Below are 17906 nucleotides of genomic sequence, written 5' to 3'. Positions count from 1 at the left end.
GGCAGAAGCACCGGGACACCCGATCTCAGTGATCACGGGCAGGAAGAGGAGCTATGCTAAGACCAGACCATGTCATTACCGAGGAGGCAGGTTTAGTTGTTGTCTAAGGACTATCCCTGCCTCCAGGTCTGGTCCTGACCAGAAGGATACTGGAATCAGCAAGGGAAACCCACATGACCTGAAAGTATTGCTGTGCAATGCCAGGTCAATGATGAATAAGACCACTGCCATCCAAGACCTGATTATGGATGAAGAATTTGACCTGGCATGTGTGACAGAGACCTGGTTTGATGAAGCAGATGGGCCTGTCCTTGCTGCTGCTTGTCCACCAGGTTTCTCTTACGCACAGCAACCCACGTCATGTGGATGGGGAGGGGGGGGGGTTGCAGTGATTTTTAGGAAGTCACTAGTTTGCACCAGGCATCCTATTGGGAAGAACCAGTTTTCTGAGTGCATGTTCTGGAAGTTGGGCAATAGGCGCAGTACAGGATTCCTTTTGGTGTACCGACCTCCTCGCTGCACCAAGGATTCCCTGCCCGAGGTGCTTCAGGTCATGGCAGATTGATTGTCCTAGGGGATTTTAACATCCATGCCGACACGACCTTACAAGGGGCCACTCGGGACTTCGTGGAAAGCATGGCCTCCATGGGACTGTCCCTGAATAAGTTTGGCCCAACTCATAGCCGCGGACATGCCTTAGACTTGGTGTTCACCTCTATGGATGTTGGTGATCTGACAATAAGTAAAAGTGAAACAAAAGAAGTGCCATGGTCAGATCACTTCCTGGTGCAACTGGACTTCTCCGCGACCCTTCCCCTCTGCAGGGAGGTGGGACCGATTTGGATGGTCCGCCCCCGCTGCTTAATGGATCCAAATGGTTTCCAGAGAGTGGTAGGGGATGTTTTATCCCATGTTGATGGCCTTTCAGGGAATCAGCTGATTCCCTGGTGGCCCACTGGAATGCAGAGTTAACCAGGGTTATTGACTGTCTGGCTCTGAAGCACCCTCTCCGATTGCATGGAGCCCGGACAGCCCCATGGTTTTCTTCGGAGCTGAGGGCGAGGAAACAATTGCTGAGACGGCTAGAATGCCGACGGAAAACTCACTCAACGTCGAGCCTACCAAGTGGTGATGGCAATGGCGAAGAGGACCTTCTTTGCCACCTCTATTGCATCTTCAGAAAACAGCAGCAGGAGTCTCTTTGAGGTGGTTCACAATCTATTGGAACCACCTGCACCACCTGGACCCCAAGATCTCCTGCAATGCTTTTGCAAAGTTTTTTGCAGATAAAGTCGCTCAGATTCAGAAAGAGGTAGACTCCACCATGGGAGCAGGGCCGGGGCAGGAATGTGCTAGAGTCCTGTCTAGTCATATTATAAGGGATCAATTTCAGTCTGTTACATCTGAGGATGTGGACAGGCTGCTTAGACGAGTGAAACCAACCACCTGTCTTCTTGATCCTTGTCCATCCTTGTCCATAAAAGCAAGCCGGGAAGGGCTGGGTGATGGGCTCTGTGGGGTGGTGAATGCTTTCCTATGTGAGGGAGCCTTCTCAGATCCGCTGAAAGAGGTGGTCATTAAACCGCTTCTTAAAAAACATCTTTAGACCCAGCCAATATGGCTAACTATCACCCAGTCTCAAATCTTCCATTCTTGGGCAAGGTGATTGAGCGGGTGGTTGCTGAGCAACTCCAAGCATGCCTGGAGGATGCGGACCATTTGGATCCCTTCCAATCGGGAATCAGGCCTCATCATGGGACTGAAACTGCCTTGGTCGCACTGGTCGATGATCTCAGGCGGGCTAGGGACAAAGGTGAGAGCTGTTTCCTAGTTCTGCTGGATCTCTCAGCGGCTTTTGACGCCATCGACCATAACATCCTTCTGGACCGTCTAGAGGGGCTGGGAGCACTGTTATACAGTGGTTTCGCTCCTTCCTCCTGGGCCGTGTTCAGAAAGTGGTGGGGGGGGATGAGTGTTCAGACCCCTGGGCCCTCACTTGTGGGGTGCCTCAGGGTTCCGTCCTCTCCCCCATGCTTTTTAATATCTATATGAAGCCGCTGGGAGAGATCACCAGGGGGTTTGGGCTGGGTGTTCATCAGTATGCAGATGATACCCAGCTCTACCTCTCTTTCAAATCAGAACCAGTGAAGGCGGTGAAGGGCCCGTGTGAGTGCCTGGAGGTGGCTGGAGGATGGATGGCGGCTAACAGATTGAGGTTGAATCCTGACAAGACAGAAGTACTGTTTCTGGGGGACAGGGGGCGGGCAGGTGTGTGGGACTCCCTGGTCCTGAATGGGGTAACTGTGCCCCTGAAGGACCAGGTGCGCAGCCTGGGAGTCATTTTGGACTCACAGCTGTCCATGGAGGCACAGGTTAATTCTGTGCCCTGGGCAGCTGTCTACCAGCTCCACCTGGTACGCAGGCTGAGACCCTACCTGCCCGCAGACTGTCTCACCAGAGTGGTGCATGCTCTATCTCCCTCTTGGACTACTGCAATGTGCTCTACGTGGGGCTACCTTTGAAGGTGACCCGGAAACTGCAATTAATCCAGAATGCAGCAGCTAGACTGGTGACTGGGAGTGGCTGCCTGGACTACATAACACCGGTCCTGAGAGATCTGCATTGGCTCCCAATAAGTTTCCGAGCACAATTCAAAGTGTTGGTGCTGACCTTTAAAGCCCTAAATGGCCTCAGTCCTGTATACCTGAAGGAGCGTCTCCACCCATCATTCAGCCCGGACACTGAAATCCAGCGCCAAGGGCCTTCTGGCAGTTCCCTGATTGCGAGAACTGAGGTTACAGGGAACCAGACAGAGGGCCTTCTTGGTAGTGGCGCCCACCCCGTGGAACGCCCTCCCTTCAGATGTGAGGGAAATAAGCAGCTATCTCACCTTTAAAAGACATCTGAAGGCAGCCCTGTTTAGGGAAATTTTTAATTTTTGACGTTTTATCATGTTTTTAATATTCTGTTGAGAGCAGCCCAGAGTGGCTGGGGAAACCCAGCCAGATGGGTGGGCTATAAACAAATTATTATTATTATTATTATTATTATTATTATTATTATTAATATAATCATCATGAAAGTAGGCTTGTGAATTTTACTTGATTTTATGATTTTATCTCTTGTAAACCACTTTGAGGTTTTTACAATCAATCAGTGTATAACTTTTATGAAATAAATAAATGATTTCCCCTTTAAAAGATATTTTTTGTTGTTTGTAATGATTTGTGTTTGAATTTCTACCACATACTAGAAATCCAACAAAATACACCACAGAAACCATTAATGGGATTATTTTTTCACCCATTGGATGAAGGTGAAAGGGATGTGAAGAATATGGTAAGTGAATGAATATGGTTGAATGGGAAAGGAAAAGGTGTGGCCCAAATAAGAGAAGGTAGAGCAAAGAGTTTGGGGCTCAAGTGGATGCAAGAGACACTGGAGCTGCCTCTGTTTAAACCACAAAAAGAAAGGGGCAAAATCATCCAGGAAATATCCAGCTCATAAGGGTAGGCTCATACAGGCATATCCGCTGAATATACCCCCTGTCCTCAAAAGCACAGAAGACTGGTGCTTGCTGGTCCACCTGGATCCATTTTAACTTAAACCTATATAATTTAGTACCATTGAGAACAACCAGCACATTGAAATGCATCCAACAAACATCTATTGAATTATTTTTGCACCAGCATTCTGGTGGTGCTTTGTAAACTCAATTTTTGTTCTAGTGGGAATTATGTATGGGCAATTTCATCCGTATCAACTTCCAGTTGACAGGCATGTACTTTATCATTCTTGAGAAAACAGATTTGTGCTTTGTAAATCTAAACTTGACTTTCTGGTAGTCATGCAGCAATAATTTGAAACACTTCTGTGTTTCATATAAGAGTTTCAATTGATGTTTTATGGAAAACTTTTGGCATTGTGGTGCTGAATACACCTCACTCAGGAAAGAGTTGCTGCTTTGTGGTAGAGTACATTCTTTGCATGTAGATGACCCTGGGTGCAATGGCCAATTTCTCCAAGTAGACCTGGACTGTCTAAAATCCTGGAGAGCCACTGCCAGGCAATGGAGCTAAATGAATCAGCTCCCAGCATGTGCAAGAGGGAATGCCAACTCAACACACCACACAAGGCATCACAGTCCATAATTTACCAATGTACAAAAATCATGTTATATGTGCAGGGACCCACTTGACCGTATGGCTATGCATCATGAGCCAATACTTGGCTTGCAAAGCATGTGCTACCACGGAGCTACAGTCGTTCTCCACACATCCACTGGATTCTAGAGAATATGCATACATTTGCCCTTTCATTCACTAGAGAGTAAACATTCTGTTCCATGTCACCCCAATCTCTGAGCAATGTAGGATTTCCGGAGTTCCAGGAGCTTACCAGGGGTTTGTGTTTCCTTTGGAATGAGGTACAGCAGAGGCTGTGGTTTCCTTATGACACATAGTTAATTACACATATATACAACCTGAGCCTATACTGGAGGGGTTCACAGCATTCGCACCGCAAGAGGGTCTTGCTTCTCCCACAGCCACAGCATTGGATTTCAGCAGAAATCAGGCATGGCTCTGACTTTCTGCCTTCCCAGCCTGCAGCCTTGCTTCCAGCTTCCACCTCACATAACTCCACTCTCCACCCTGAATTTTGTCTTTCTAACTACCAGTGAGTTGAGGGAGAGAAGCCCACCCATTTGTTTTCTGGCACAAATCTACTTCCTTTGTTACCTTAACATTCCTTTTGTTACCTTACCATTACCTCACCAGGAAGCCAGCCTGGCTATTTCAGGAATTTGAACCCTTGCTTAGATTTTAACACATGCTGGATCCAGGGATTAGAAGGGTCTCGGCATATAACCTGCCCTCCCCATCTCATAACAATACCGATATTCCTTAGATTCTTTCTGGAGAATATCATCTCTTCCTTTCAAAGGCAAGTAGTTCCCAACCTTTTCAGACCCAGGGCCCACCTTTACCCCTGGACCACAATAGGATCCCTTTTTAATTATTTATGTAGCTGACCGTCTGTATTTGTTTTGCTCCTCTCTTTGCTGCCACATTGTTGTTGCTGTTCTTTGGTCCTTCTCTTAAAAATACCACCATAAACAACAGCTACCAAAAAAATTGTGTCAGTGATACAGCACAACCCACCTTAGAAAAGGATGGGTGATGCAGTTGTGGATCAAGACTGACCAAATGAAAGCAATTACCTACAGTTCTGTTCATACATGGAAGAAGAGAGTCTGTACCAACAATGATGTTCAGGTGTTGGGGTTGGGAAATGACAGGACGTGACTGTGGTAGCCTCCAGACTGTCAGAATTTTGTGGGAGGCCAGATAATCCCCCTATCAGGGAGACTCAGAGGCCACCAGTTGCTAATCCTACCATGGATGCTTCCCGTGTCTTGCTTTGCAGCTTTAGATGCCTCGTGTCTTTCTTTTTAGGACTTAGCCACCCAAGGTAAATGTCACACCGGATATATATAATATGTGCAAAAACTCTTCCTCTCTTTCTTTCTCTCTCCATCCCACACTTCCTTGATGGCAAATATTGGCTCGAAAGTTTTTGGCTTCTAATGTGATCAATGAGACAAGCACTCTGGAAGGAGGCATTGCAGGGATGTTGCTATAGAAACCACCAAAGGAGGAAGATAAAACAGGGACACTTTTTCTTTTCAGCTGGTAGTGATTCAGCAGAGCCATGCTCCAGGCAGCTCTGGGAGTGACATACAGACGTTTCTTTTCTGCAGTAGGTCATGGTTTCAGGAAGCAAGAAGGGAAGTGTTTTACTCTGTGCTGATTCCTTTCCTGTTTGTAATGGTGTGGTAGAATATCCAAGGCAGGACTTCCCTGCTTGATGGTCATGTGCATTTAAATGCTCTATGTGCTGTGTGGTGTGTCATACAGCATATGCACACACTAAAGAGGAAATTCTCCACTAACAAACACTGAGTTCTGCAACCTGTGTAAATCATGAATGCTATCACTATTTCTCTTGTTTTGGATAGTTATGGGGGCTAGGTGGGACATTGAAGCCCCACTTCTATCAATGGAGATCTATTTCAGCCAACCCTCCTCTGTCTTCTGAAATTTCAGCAGCTCTAGTGAAGCTTGCTCTTTCATTTTTTAAAAAGAGGATTTTAGAGATAAAGTTTAGATCTAAAAAAACCCAAACCAAACTGCAGCCAGTATAAAATTGTGTGGATTTCTGTGCTAAAGGCTTGCTAGGAAAGAGGGAGGAAAGTGGAGAGAGCTCCCCGCCCATAGAGCAGCCCCCCTCACCCTTCTGCATGAACCGTCCTGGGTATGTCACCTGGTTAAAAAGAGTGATGCCCATTGCAGGTGCTCATTGCTTGCCTGGAATCAGGAGATTTTGCTGTGCTCCAAAGCAAGAGTGATCAAATGCTTCAACTGCCCCCAATGCAGAAATGGGATAGAGTGATTTACTGTCACCAGAGGCTAGCTAGAAGCAGACAAAACTCAGTGCAGTGGATCAGTCATGCAGCAACACTCTGAGCAACCTCTTCTGCGCCTTCTGTGCCTTCAGTTACTTTGGGGTTCACTTGGAGGAGAAGCATAATGTTACAAATCTAGGGTAGCAAAGATTTGGGGCACAAGGGCACCCATAAATACTAGAGTTGGTGAATGTTTGAAATTAATAAATGGCAGAATTTAGATAATATTTGGAATGTTGGAGGGAAGGTGCCAGGCCAGTGAAAAATACAGGCTAAGCTTGGAAAGGCTACAGAGAGGCAACAGGGTGCTCCCTTGCATCTGCCACTGTTGCTGCCACCACAGCGCAAGACAAGGGCTGACTCCACTGGTGGAGGAAATAGGAATATTCCAGGATCAAATCAGAAGCATGGATGGCTTTTGTAGTTCCAGGACCGTCCCTGGAAAATCGGGACACTTGGAGGGCATGGAAGTAAAGAGCCCTCATTTAGTTCAGTGGGGTTTCCATTGCTTGGTGGATGTTGAAGGATATGGGATAGAGGTCATTAAGAAAGACTAAAGGTGCCAGAAGCAAGTCATTAACCCAGGGCAGAGGCGGGAGTTCCCATGGTTATCATGGGTGGAGAAAGGTTTAGGATTTCAGTTTCCATGGCTAGGAAAACAGGGGAGAGGCAGGCTGTGCTCACAGGAAAAATGTTTCATTTCACAAGGCTTGGTTTGTTTTTTTCTGGCAAGGGTCTTTGGGATGGAGAAGGATGGAGCCAGAACTCCAGGCAGAGGCCATGTGGGGCAGAACCATATTGGAGGCTGAGACAGAGCCATGGAGATGATGGCAAGCAGGATGCCGTGGACCCCACTGCTGCACTGCTGTTGGGAGCAAGCCTCTCTTGAGATGGAACCCTCTCCAAAGTTAGACCCAGGTGTCAATATGTGTACAATAAACTACATTTCTTAAAGACACTAGTCTCTGCTGTGCCTTGACTTCTCAACAGAAACACAACTCTGCCCGAGCGCCTGGAACCCTTGGAATCTTGTGTAGCCACTCAGCAGAAATTGTGGTGGTGTGTAACAATAATTATCTAATCCCTTTCTCATAGATTGTTTGCTCATGGCTCATACATTGGGAAATTGACGCCATAAGAGAGGAATGCAAGAGAAAAGTTATTTAGGAAGGAAATGGTGAGCAAGGCAGATCCAAAGACAGTATCTGAAAAGACTGCAGACTGCAGAATTAGGCAGAAAGCTGGGCATTAGAGCTCTGAGGTCAGCTTGGAGTGTGCTTAGCTCCTCTCTGAGTGTGTGTCAGCTGCTTTCCCTCTCCCATGAGCAAAGCCAGGAGGATTCAGTTGTGCACTCCAGACAATCCTCTGTGGCCCTCTGAGGTTGGGATCAGCTGCCATCTGTGCCATCAGCATCTTGGCAAAAGTTCAAGTCATTTCTTTTAATTGCACATGAGTATCAGAAGTGCTCCATCCCCATCAAAAAGCAAGCTCTTCATTTTTCAGATGACATATTATTCAGAGTATGCAAGAAAACTCAGCTTGATAAAATAGGCGGGCTAGGAGGAAAACCCAAGCAGCTGCCATCTGGCTACAATTCTTCTCTGGTTGTTCTTCATTTATTATTGGCATGGCATCTTGACTATGCGCTAAAAAAGCTAATGCCATTGCCATCATCAAAGCATCTAAAAGTTCACTACAGCTGCCACCCTAAAGGCACTTCTGAGGAGAGTAACTTAATGGGGCATGTCTGAGAAGACGTGTATAGGACTGGGTGACAGAGAGAAGGCAGAACTACTCAACACCTACTTTGCCTCTGTCTTCACCCAAAAGGAAAGCGATGCCCGACTGGGTGATAACAGAATAAATGACGAAAGGAGGGAGCTGCAGCCCAAGATAGCAAAAAAGGTAGTAAGGAACCCCTAACTAGTTTAAATAAATTCAGATTTCCAGGGCCTGTTGAACTGCATCCAAGGGTACTAAAGGAGCTTGCGGATGTAATCTCAGAGCCTTTGTCTATGATCTTTGAGAATTATTGGAGAACGGGTGAGGTTCCTGCAGACTGGAGGTGAACAAATGGTGTCCTCATCTTCAAAAGGTGGGGGGGGGGGAGAAGACCAAGGTAACTACTGACCGGTGAGCTTGACATCAATACCAGGAAAGGTCCTAGAAAAGATAATTCAACAATTGAACTTAGCACTTAGAAAAGGATGCCGTGATTACCAAGACCCAACATAGGTTTCTCAAAAATAGGCCATGTCAGGCAAATCTCATTTCTTTTTTTGATGGAGTTACAAGCTTGATGAATCAGGGGAATGCTGTGGACATAGTGTATCTTGATTTCAGTAAGGCTTTTGAGAAACTAGCCCATTATATTCTTGCGAGAAAGTAAAATGTGGGTTGAAAGAGATAACTGTTAGGTGGATTTGTGGCTGGTTGACTGACTGAATGCAAAGAATACTCATTGATGGTTCCTCATCATCCAGGGAAAAAGTGACAAGTGGGGTGCCAGAGGGTTCTGTCCTTGGCCCGTTGTTGTTCAATGTCTTTATAAATGACTTGGATGAAGGAATTGAGAGGATGCTCATCAAATTTTGCAGATGACACCAAACTGGGAGGGGTAGCTAATGCCTCAGAAAACAGAATCAGAGTTCAAGATGACCTTAACAGATTGGAGAACTGGTCGCAAGCTAACAAAATGAATTTCATTAGGGACAAATGTAATATTCTGCACTTAGGCAGGAAGAACCAGATGCACAAATCTAAGATGGGAGACAACTGGCTTACTAGCAGTACATGTGAAAAGGATCTAGGGGTCTTGGTGGAGCACAAGCTTAGCATGAGTCAACAGTGTGATGCAGCAGCAAAAAAAAAGATAATGCTATTTTAGGCTGCATCAACAGAAGTCTAGCGTATGGATCAAGGGAACTAATAGTCTCCCTCTGTTCTGCCTTGGTCAAACCACAGGAGCACTGGAGGCCCCTAGTAAGTCATTTGGAGCTTTCTGAAAGGAAAACTTTGGAAAATCAAGATTAGTTTTGTGATCCTCACTCTTCCCCCCATCCCCACATGGTAGCATGTTCCAGAAGGAACATTTTAGAGAGCCAGTTTTCCCACAAAGAACAGAAGGCTGGAGATTGATGGTGTTTTGCATTATCTGTTTCTTCAGCATCCAGACATACAGTGTGAGTCTGAATAGCAGCCTGCCTTGGGAGCCTGCCTCCCATCCCAGTGTCATCTTACCAGCCAGCTGCAAAGCTGCATTCAAACTCTTTTGTTTAGCTGTCAGGAGTGGGCCCAGTTGTGAGAGGCCACCAACTATCAAAGGCCGTTGAGCCATCTTTCAAATCAAACTGTACCAAAGTCTTCTCCGAAGAAGGGCATTCTGCACGCCCAAAAGAGGGTGTGAGCGACAGTATATACATCAGTTTGAGGGACTTCCGGGTTGGCGCCATCGGTAATGGCGGATTCCTTCTGACTTTCTGAGGGACCAGCTCCGCGGGATCAGGTCTGCACCGCTGCGGCGAAGCGGGAACCCTTTAAAAATCACAGGCGGGTGAAGCCTGTGAATGTGGGACTCGGCGGGCACCTTTTGCGTCCCCCCCAATCTGCGAAGGAACCCATTTATGGGCTCCGGAGCGAAACGGGGTGAGCGGCGCGGTGCTGAGAGTCGACTGCTTCTTCCGCGGAGTGAAGCTGCACAGCCGTTATCGGAGAGCGCTGACTTTTTCCTGGGACAATTCGAATTCAAAAGCAACTACCCGTGAGTAGGAAAAAATTGGATTTAAAGGGAGAAAACAATTAATTCGGCACCGAAGCGGGGAGGCATAAACAGGAAGTCCGCCTTCCGTTTCTTGTAAACAGATCAAAGCAAAGAGACTGTAAGCGGAAACTTTGAAAGATGCTTGAAAAAGGACGCAAATCCTAACATCAGAAAAGCGATCTCCCCTCCGGATTGCAGGAGAGGAGGGGGGAAAGGTTTGAACTGTATTTATCTGCAAAAAAAAGAGAGGAAAGGAAGCTAAAATCCACCGCTTAGAACCTGGGAACGGATTGCCTTAGGACAAGGAATGCCGTTCTGTAAAGGAATTGCTGGACTAACAAACTGAATTGGAATACAAAAGAGGGAGGTATGAGGAGGTCCGGGAAACAAGTAAATGTAAAAGTAGTGATGAAAAGAGGGAATTGTTTTTAACTGTTTTTTCTTTTTTCTTTTTATTCTTGAATTTTTCTTTTTTTTGTTGATGTGATTCTTTCTTTGTGAAACTTTAATAAATATCATTCTAAAAAAAAAAGGAATGCTGTTCTGTGAAAAGCACTATTGGTAAATAGAGTATTTTTGACAGCTAACTCTGCAAGAGAGATACAGTGTTTCTGGACTTCTCCTGGTTTTAAAGTAACTGATTAAGTGCAATTGAAACTGTTGTCTTTTTGAGAATTGGGGGATTTATAAAGATTATTTTCTTCTTAAAGTTACAAGCTTTGACTGTTACTGTGTCCCCCTAGAGGAGGTTTGACATTGCTACAATAACAACTGGGCTAGGGGAATTTTCCATTTCAAAACAAATTCCAGCCGTGGGACTGACCTTGGACTTTTATTAGAGTGTTATGGCAGATGGAAGAGGAAAGTTAGAGATTCAGGAAAAAACTACCAGGTCTGGCAGATCCTTTCGAACAGATACTGGGTCGCAGCGAAGAGCTTCAACATCTGGTCCTTCTGGACCATCTGGATTATCAGGGGCTGCACCCCTACAAGTTAAACCAAAAGGAATGTCGTCTGAAGACGTTTTAGCTTTGGCACTAGGAAAAATTAATGAATCTTTGGAAAATTTAAGTAAACAAGTAGCTGAAACAAATAAACAAGTAGCCGAAGCATCAGTTAAAATTGACCAAAATACTACAAGTATTAATAATTTGGGACAGAAGGTGAACACCAATACAGAGACTATTGAGAAATTGTTACAGGAATCTGCTTTGACCCGAAAGACAGCTGAAGAAGCAAAGGACATAGCAACGGCTACTGAAGAGAAGATACCACCGATATATAGGCAACTTGAGGACCACGGGTTGACGTTGTCTATGATTGAATTGAAGGAGAAACAAACGAATTTGAGAATCAGGGCTGTACCTGAACTTGAGAAAGATAATTTGATTGACTTTCTTACGCAGGAATTTGCAGACTTCTGGCAACAGGATTTGGGGAAGGAAGAATTTAAGATAGTGAACGCATTCAGGCTTGGAAGAGGAGGAAAGAAGAACAAGGTGAGAGACTGTTTGATTACCCTTCGAACAAAAGAGGAGAGAGACAAAATCTTGAATCTGCATTTCCGAAAGACTTTGGAAATACATGAGTCAAGTGTGGAGATATTTAAGGACATTCCAAAACATCTTTTGGATTACGGAGATTTGGTTGCCCTGTTGAGAAGCAATAGAATCATCTTTAGGTGGGAATTTCCCCAAGGCCTGTCTTTTAAATATAAAGGAAGAAAGATAAAAATAAGATCAGTCGTTGACAAAGATAGATTCTTGAAAGACCACGGAGAAGACTTACAGAAAGAAGTGGAATCTGGAGAAGAGCCAAAAGCACTGGAAAGAGGAATATTAGATATAGCAAATGGCCGAAATATTGGGAAATCTTGGAACAAGAGGGAGATAGACTGAAATTGCAGAGTTTTGAGAAACTAAAAAACAAAGTGCGAGATTGGCTTCATTATTATCAGATAATGGAGGCATATAATTCGGACAAGAAAATTGGCTTCCAGGTGGAAAAATCAAAATTGGAAACAGAACTGTTAGAACCCAAAACTAAGATTTTGTCAAAGATGTATAACTTGCTGTTGAAATGGAATACTCAGGATGAAACGGTGAAATCTGCTATGATTAAATGGGCACAAGATTTTGGACATAATATAATGATGGCTGACTGGGAACAGTTATGGACCACAGGTATGAAGTTTACGGCATGTAATGCCTTAAGAGAGAATATTATGAAAATGGTATATAGGTGGTACATGACTCCAGTCAAGCTTGCAAAAATCTATCATTTGCCCGATAATAAATGTTGGAAATGTAAAGAAACTGAAGGTACATTCTTTCACCTTTGGTGGACGTGCCCAAGGATTAAGGCTTTCTGGGAGATGATCTATAATGAATTGAAAAAAGTATTTAAATATACCTTCTTGAAGAAACCAGAGGCCTTTCTCCTGGGCATAGTCGGCCAATTGGTGCCAAAGAAGGATAGAACTTTTTTTATGTATGCCACAACAGCAGCAAGAATACTTATTGCAAAGTATTGGAAGACACAAGATCTACCCACTCTGGAAGAATGGCAGATGAAGGTGATTGACTATATGGAACTGGCGGAAATGACTGGCAGAATCCGGGACCAGGGAGAAGAGTCGGTGGAAGAAGATCGGAAGAAATTTAAAGACTATTTACAGAAATATTGTAAAATTAATGAATGTTAGAATGATGTTGGATAGAAATTAAGTGGTTTTTAGCTGCAATACTATAAGGGAATATGAAAATACTAACAGGTAAAAATTTAATGTTACAATATTTTAAGATTAATGATTAGGATAGACAAAGAGGGGAAGGATTTGCTGAACCAACAAACCGAACTGGAATACAAAAAAGGGAGGCGTGAGGAGGTCCGGGAAACAAGCTAATGAAAAATAAGTAATGGAAAGATTGAGTTGTTTTTAACTATTTTTATTTTTTGTGTTTTTCTTTTTTCTATTTTTATTTTGTAATATTTTGAAAATCTTAATAAATATCTTATTAAAAAAAAATACATCAGTTTGAAAAGTGTGTATGCTAGAAAACCAGTAGTAATTCCCCACTGTTTCCTTCAGCTGAGAAGAGACCTCTCAGGCTAGATGACCTCAGGTGTTCCTTCTGACCTAGAATCTGGGAGCGGCACTTAGGTGAAGTGCTCTCATTCTCTAATGGCACTGCAGTGCTGTGCTCTGTCAAATTTGCTCAGAATGCCTAATCTGACCAAGTGCGTAGCCAAGCCAGCCCAAGGTAATGCTTGCTGCTGCCCAAAGATGCCAACAGGCCATGTGTCAAAAAGCTTTCTGTGACAAGGGTCAGCAAGCGTTTAAAATTTGATGCTGGGAGCACGGCATGATCAAAGTGCCCCTCCTCACTCTCTCTCCAAGTCATAAAGCAAGCCCTCACTTTCGGATTGGCACAAATCAGGCCACAGTTTTGCACAATGCCATTTGGAACAAATTTGTGCTAGGTTACCAGAGGCATCTTGTAAATGTGCTGGTTTTACAGCCAGAAAATAAGACCTGTGGGAGCCCCTCCTTGTCCCACAGCACCAGACTTCTCTGGAGTGCAGCAGAAATGGCAGCATCCTGAGCCCAGTCTTGGAGGCAGCTTCCCAACAATTGGAGCTAATGATACTGGGGAGGACCATCAGGCAAGCAAGGCACACAACCAGACCCCACCCACTGGCCAAAGAAGAAACAGCTAAAAGAGGCTTTCATCCCCTTCCCTACCAGGTAGAACCTTCGCTTTTAACTACCAGTTTCCCTGGGACTGCTGAAGTGGGCCAAGGGAGGGACACTAACTGGCCCATTCAGCTACATGGGGATTGCCTCCCTCTTGTGTGCCAGAATTAATACAAGTGTGAACTTTGGAACTAAGAACTAATGCCTGTTTGTTGCATTCCTCTTCCCTCCTAATGACCTTTCCTTCTGTGTTGTTTTTCTTAGCTTGTAAGTCAGTGGGTAGTGACTGTCTTTTTTATATAGATATTGTAAGCCACTTTTGAAAGCCTTTTTTGGCTGAAGAGTGGGATAACAATGCTTGAACTAAATGAGTAATAATTTTGCTGGAGAACATTCAGGCCAAATGTACTTCCAGTTAACTGGAAGGTAAAGAGACATGTGTGGCATAAACTGGTTTTGCAAAAGCCGTTTTCTGATTCCTCACGGCCTTCTCTTTAAATGATCTTGTCTCACTTCCCATTATATCCTGCAATATCCCTACTCCTGATCTTCCCGCCATCTCTTCAGCTTCAGCCACCTGAAGGCCCCCTGCACTCTAAAAAAGGGCCATTTCCCCCTTTCTTTTCATTATGTCTGCGACTCCCTATCAGAGCACCTAAGCTGGTGCCACTCTTACTGCTTTCTTCGTTCAAAGCTAACAGCAGATTCGGCAACAATAATATTAAGCATAGGTCTTAAGGATCCAACAAATGGAAGTAAGGGAGAGAAAAAGTTTATTGAAACAGCCTGCTCTGTTGCGCAGAAGTGTGATATGTGTTGTCTCCGGTCCCCTGAATGAATTCCTCTCTCACACACTCATTTATCTATGTCTAAATTTAGAAACACAATAAATGCAGAACCATTTCAATAAATACTTTTAAAGCATCCAGACAGTAGGGACGAAACTAGGCTTTATTTTACCCAGGTCAAAGACCCAGTTTGGCACCCCCTCCAATGCTCCCCTGATCTCCATAGGGAGCTCATTCCACAAAATGGGCACCATAGTGCAAAATGCCCTGCTCCAACCCTAGCCAAATGACAGGACAGTCAGGCAGACTCCTTCCACAAATCACAGCTACCTGGGCAGACTATATGGGGGAAAGGCTCTATTGCACCAAGTGCTTATTCACGATTCTCAGCTCTCTCAAAAGGAGAAGCTTCTAGACCTCATTGTGGTAGAGGATAGCTATCAAAGTGGGGCATCAATCTTATAAAGCTTTGCAATTGGGAAGGCTCAGGGAGAGATTTCCAGCAGCTGTGATAGAAGTAGATCCTTTAGATAGTGACAATCACTAGAACATAATGGAAATACGTTTTTGTGCTCTTCATTCTCCTCTCCATGTTGCTCTCCATTAACCTTCAGTGCCTTTGTCCTCTGCCCTTGCCTGCTGTTTGCCAGCCTTCCCAATGCCGCTTTCACCCTTCCTCCTGACTTACAGAGCGAGGATGAAGTATCTAACCGAGTGAGGGATATATTGAGATCTCAAAGAAAGCTATCAGTTCTGCTGATGCTGCAAAGGAGTTTATGTCTAATAAATCACATTTGATTCAATTCTTAGTGCAAATAATCCAATATCATTTACATAAGTGGTATAATATGCATAATACATTCTTCTCCTCCCAGCAAATTTTCAGAATCGAGGTTGTTGGATTTTTTTGGGTTCTGCAGCAGCAGTAAACTGGCATAGTAATGGATAAATAAAACATGTCAAATGTTTGCACAAAACCATCAAATTCATGCAAATTAAGCACATAATTACAAATCTGTCAAATGTGTACTGTTTCTACACATCTGCACATCCCTTTTCTCTTTGCTCCTATATCCTGCTTAACACCCCCTGACAGTGACCTTGGGGTCTGAAGCCAGGAACGTGGTTATAGCATATGGTTTCATTTTGCGGGCCAGAGCTAATATGCCTCGCAACATTTCAAGGTAGGAAATGGGCATTCTTGTGTAGTGGCTCTCCTGTCACAACACCAACAGCACGGCATATGCCACCTGCTGAATGTTGCATTCATTTGCTCCACCTACACTAACTTGGAAGCTAGCATGTGTTAGTAAACTGAACCCACAACAGTTTTCTGTTGTTGTCATTTTAAGCTGGTTTAATCAAATGTTTCCACCCACAATGGATCCGCTTGCATGATTCAGTTCCAACACATTCGGAAAGCACTACGGCTAAATGATGATCACGTGGCCTAATGGATAAGGTGTCTGAATTCAGACTAGAAGACTAAGGATTTGAGTCCCTTTGTGGTTGGTTACCTGTGAAGAAAGTTCCTGATATTTTTGAGAGCCAGTGTGGTGTAGTGGTTAGAGTATCAGAATAGTACCTGGGAGACTAGGGTTCAAATTGCCACTCGGCCATGAAGCTACCTGGGTGACTTTAGGCCAGCCACTGCCTCTCAGCCTAATCTACCTCACAGGGTTGTTATGGGAATAAAAGGAGATGTGAGGAAAACCATTTATGCCACCTTGAGCTCCTTGGAGAAAGAGGTGGGATATAAATGGAATGAATAAGTAAACAAACTGTCTTTTAAGGGTGCAAAACGTTGCTGCAAAAAGGGGGGGACCTCTCCCCATATGAACTTGCCTGGACCCTGTGATCATCACGTGTCCAGAGGAGGGCAACCAAAATGGTCAAAGGCCTGGAAACGATGCCTTATGAGGAACGGCTAAGGGAGCTGGGCATGTTTAGCCTGGAGAAGAGGAGGTTAAGGGGTGATATGATAGCCATGTTCAAATATATAAAAGGATGTCACATAGAGGAGGGAGAAAGCTTGTTTTCTGCTGCTCCAGAGAAGCGGACGCGGAGCAATGGATCCAAACTACAAGAAAGAAGATTCCACCTAAACATTAGGAAGAACTTCCTGACAGTAAGAGCTGTTTGACAGTGGAATTTGCTGCCAAGGAGTGTGGTGGAGTCTCCTTCTTTGGAGGTCTTTAAGCAGAGGCTTGACAACCATATGTCAGGAGTGCTCTGATGGTGTTTCCTGCTTGGCAGGGGGTTGGACTCGATGGCCCTTGTGGTCTCTTCCAACTCTATGATTCTATGATTCTATCACCTGAGGTCCTTCTTCATGTTCCCCCTCCTTGAGAGGTCCAGAGAGTTGTAAGAGAAGAATGGGCCTTTTTTGCAGTGGCTCCCTGCTTCTGGAATACTTTCCCCAGGGAGACTCACCTGGCGCCTTTGTTAGATATCTTTAAGTGCCAGGTGAAAATATCTCTCTATAACCAGGCCTTTGGCTAATTAACATTCCTTTTAACTGTGTTTATAGAGGGGTGGGCTATTGGTTTGTTTTTGCTTTATTGTGAATTTTGTGTTCTTAGTTTCTATTGTTATGTTGTGAACTGCCCTGTGGTCTTCGGATGAAGGACGGAATAAAAACTTAATAAATAAAAATAATAAATAATATATAGAAAGGATAGTTCCTGGATGCCAAGATCCAAGTTTGGGGCAAGGACCTGGGAGACCAGGGTTCAAATCTTCACTCAGCCACAAAGCTAATCACAGTCTCTCAGTATAACCTACCTCACAGGTGCAGGAGGAAGAACCATGTGTCTCACCTTCAGCTCCTTGGAGGCAAAGGCAGGATATATAAGTAATTAATAAAAAATAATCTTGAGTACACCCAATAACTTAAAAAGAAGTATCACCAGGATCACACATGAAGATATATTATAGACCTCAGGATTCATTGGAGGCAGGTGTCCCAGGACAGGGAGTGTCTCAGGACCCCAGCAGACGGGCCGTCCCTTTGCTTTCTTTGGATTACTTGATTCTATTGATCGCTTCTTTTCCAATCTTACAGAAGGCAGAAACCTGTTCAGAGATGTATGGTCGCAACTCTTAAGCGGAAGAGATTCAAAGTGCCAATTAAGGCATCCTGCCAGTTCCACTGCAAAAGAGCCTTGCCCTTGTGAAGGGAAAGGGAGTCTGCAG

The 17906-nt window shown here is 44.5% G+C and overlaps 1 long non-coding RNA gene across 1 annotated transcript; it reads left to right on the top strand.

Annotated features, from left to right (window-relative positions):
* The first annotated feature begins 4789 nt into the window (after window positions 1–4789).
* LOC308468625 lies at window positions 4790–7424 on the top strand. The gene is made up of 2 exons (XR_013981736.1): window positions 4790–4951; window positions 7216–7424. It is a non-coding gene; the product is annotated as an uncharacterized lncRNA (long non-coding RNA).
* The last annotated feature ends 10482 nt before the right edge of the window (window positions 7425–17906 follow it).

Source organism: Podarcis pityusensis (genome assembly GCF_964106645.2).
Source record: "Podarcis pityusensis genome assembly, chromosome: 2".
NCBI lineage: Eukaryota > Metazoa > Chordata > Lepidosauria > Squamata > Lacertidae > Podarcis > Podarcis pityusensis.
Note: the sequence above shows the minus strand (reverse complement) of the source record. Positions and strands in the feature narration are given on the sequence as shown.